General features: G+C 44.4%; 1 pseudogene; it reads left to right on the forward strand.

Annotated features, from left to right (window-relative positions):
• Positions 1-1,062: 1,062 nt before the first annotated feature.
• Positions 1,063-2,098, forward strand: LOC118542062 (glyceraldehyde-3-phosphate dehydrogenase pseudogene; annotated as a pseudogene).
• The last annotated feature ends 1,666 nt before the right edge of the window (positions 2,099-3,764 follow it).

Here is a 3,764-nt window from a genome sequence, read left to right on the forward strand (position 1 = left end):
AGTTCCAACTCAGGCATAATTCATGATCTTTTGATGAGCTAATCATCCATAATGGGTCTGTTTTCTCTTCCGGCCGTGACTTATCCTGGTCATCCTGGCCAGTTTCTCACTGCATTTGCTTGCTCCTTTGATTTCTCTAACTTGCATGTGTGCTTGGTAGTGCCCCACCAATAATTTTAGATCTCCCAGCCACTGAGTGGAGATGAACAACCTCAGCAATTACCAGGCATAATTTTAACTCCATGAGGTCCACACAGGGAAAATCAATGATCTAAACTTGAGAAATGATACAAAGCAAACCATAGGTTATTTCAATCAGACAAAGATACACATGCTATGTGACGTTTGTTCATTATACCAACGTGATACGATGAGTGTAGTCAAACATGCTCTATACTAGTCTGAAAATAAGATCCCTAAATGCCATAAAGTTTAGTTGTAGTATTTGTAGTTAAACATACAATTGTATGTTCTTATGTTTGAGTCAGAAAGGGCTCTTTTTTTTCTGTGAGAATGGTAAAACGAACACATCTCCTAGTAAATGATCATGAAGGCAAGTAGAAAAGCCTACCAAACATACTCTCATACTGTTGCATGGAATCAGTGTTATTTGAAATACATTAGAACAGTGGCCTCTTAAACTATAAAAAGTAATGTATATAGTAGTTTTATCAATGCAGCAAACTGACCTAACACCAAACTCTGCTCTAAGGACATATAAATACTGAATAAAATATAGCTATTTTTTTCAAGATTTTTATTTATCTATTTGGGAGAGAGAGAGAGCACAAGTAGGAGAGAGGAGCAGAGGGAGAGGGAGAAGCAGGCTCCCCGCTGAGCAGGGAGCCCGACATGGGGCTCGAACCCAGGACGCTGGGATCATGACCTGAGCTGAAGTTAGATGCTTAACAGACTGAGCTACCCAGGCGCCGCATAGCTATTTTAATAATCATAATGAATCCTGAAAGAAAAATTCCCAGCTGACAGAAGTATAAAAAGAACTCAAGCTCTTGGCTCCTCCTTGTTCAACAGACAGCCCCATTTTCTGGTGCAGTGTCAGCCATGTCCCCGATACATCATGGTGAAAGTCGGAGAAAACAGATGTGGCCATATTGGGCTTTTAACTCTGACAAAATAGATATTGTCACCATCAATGACCTCTTCATTGACCTCACCTACATGGTCTACATGTTCCAGTATGATTTCACCCACAGCAAATTCAATGGCACAGTCAAGGCTGAGAATGGGAAACTTGTCATCAATGGAAAGCCCATCTCCATCTTCCAGGAGCAGGATCCCACTAACATCAAATGGGGTGATGCTGGTGCTGAGTATGTTCTGGAGTCCACTGGGGTCTTTACCACCATGGAGAAGACTGGGGTTCACTTTAAAGGTGGGGTAAAGATGGTCATCATCTCTGCCCCTTCTGCTGATGCCCCCTATGTTTGTGAGGAACATGAACGATGAGAAGTATGACAACTCCCTCAAGATGGTCAGCAATGCCTCCTGCACCAACTGCTTGGCCCCTCTGACCAAGGTCATCCATAACAACTTTGGCATCATGGGCCACAGCCCATGCCATCGCTGCCATACCGAAGACCTTGGATGGCCCCTCTGGAAAGTGGTGGCATGATATCTGAGGGGCTGCCCAGGACATCATCCCTGCTTCTACTGGTGCCGCCAAGGCTGCAGGCAAGGTCTTGGCTGAGCTGAACAGGAAGCTCACTGGCATGGTCTTCCGTGTCCCCACCCCAATGTGTCAGTCGTGGATCAGACCTGCTGCCTGGACAAAGCTGCCAAATAGGATAACATCAAGAAGGTGGTAAAGCAGGCATCGGAGGGCCCTCTCACAGGCATCCTGGGCCACACTGAGGACCAGGGAGTCTCCTGTGACACCCACTCTTCCACCTTCGATGCTGGGCCAGTCATTGCCTTCAATGACCACTTTGTCAAGCTCATTTCCTGGTATGACAATGAATTTGGCTACAGCAATCAGGTGGTGGACCTTATGGTCTACATGGCCTCCAAGGAGTAAGAGCCCCCTGGGTCACCAGCTGCAGCAAGAGCAAGAGGAAGAGATGGGCTCTCAGCTGCCGGGGAGTCCTTGCCTCAACTCATCCCCCGACACATACTGAGAATCTCCCGACCTTTACATGGTTTGCATCCCAGACTCCCTGAAGAAGGGGAGGGACCTGGGGAGCCCTACCATCAACAAAGCATACTGTGTCCAGCCAAAAAAAAAAAGTCAAAACCAGAATGATAAGCAAATTAACTAGTATTATGGTGGCATAAGGGCTCTCTGAATGACATATCTAACAAGCATTCCACAAGAAGAAGATAGGAATTAGGGAGAAGCAGTAGTGAAAAGGGGAGAATTTAAGGAAGACATGAATACTCAGATCAAAAGAGCAAAGCTCCAATGGAGATAAATCAAACTAAAGTGACATGTGGAAACAAGGTAGGAAAACTGTAGAATAGCAAATGCAAAGGAAAAGATTACAAATAATCTGAGGAAGGATATATTCCCCCAATAAAATGGCAATCATACAGACAATAGATCTCATATCAACAACACAGGCAGGAAGACAGTGGACATCTATCATCCAACAGCTGAGGGAAAATAACTGCCTGCCTAGGGCCGCTAAATATTTAAGAGTGAATGTGAAAAAAGACATTTCAGACAAACACTGAATGAGTTTACCACTCACGAATGCTTACTGAAAGTGTGACTAAAGATTATCCTAAAATGAGACAAAGTCTGAACCTTGAACGAAGTAATGGAAATGCAAAAGGGCTGTGGTGAACAAAGAAGTGGGCACAAATGTGAGGAAAGCTAATGAGGCATCACTTGTAAAACGTATACTATGAGGAACACTTTGGGCAAGTTTAAAAACAAGTTGGGACCTCCACTTCTGGGAAGACGGAGATGGATTTTCCCTATTCCTCCTGCTAAGTACAACTGAAAATGCTGGACATTATATATAAAACAAACATACAAAGACTCTGGAAAGTGGAAAAGAAAGCAAGTCAATTATGGACTTTTGGGACCAAGGAATGGTACACTGGTGAGTTCTCAGACAGAAAGATAGATACATGATAGAGAGACATAGAAATAGATATATCTCCATCCCATGAATATCAATAGGAGCAGACAAAAAAAGCTTCAGTGAGACTTATTGTCTCCAGCCAAAGAACCAGGAATAGGAGACCTTAATAAGACAAAAATCTTTTAGACAACAACCAGTCTACTGCACTCAGACACCATGGAAGAAACTGTAACCTGACTCCCACCCATGAAAGCAAAGGCCAAAGGGGGAACCTAGACACCCATTCTCACAAAGCTGTAACAAGGTTCTCCAACACCAATGATTAGGTGGTTCAGAGAAAGCCATATTAAAAGCAGGGACTTTTATCCCCCCTGCCTGGTAACGAATCCCACCCTCACGGTGTCAGAGGATACCTTATGGGGAGCCTGAGCTTACGTCCCTCCCACCATCAATGAGGCACTGTGCTCCCTCCCTGCCAGAGTTGTGTAAGAGGAGGCCTGGTGGAGAGTCAGGACTTTTACAATTTTGTAGAGGAAATGAAGTGACACAATCCCATGGTGAAAGTGGAAACCACATGGCTGGAAGTCCAATCCTATCCATCAGAAATGAGTACACCCCACTCCAATGCCAGTGTCAGTGGAAACCAAGCTGGGACCCTTTACTACTACTCCACCTTACAGTAAATGAGGCAGCACTTCATTTTCCCCTGCCAGAGAA

Source organism: Halichoerus grypus, chromosome X (genome assembly GCF_964656455.1).
Source record: "Halichoerus grypus chromosome X, mHalGry1.hap1.1, whole genome shotgun sequence".
Classification (NCBI taxonomy): Eukaryota; Metazoa; Chordata; class Mammalia; order Carnivora; family Phocidae; genus Halichoerus; species Halichoerus grypus.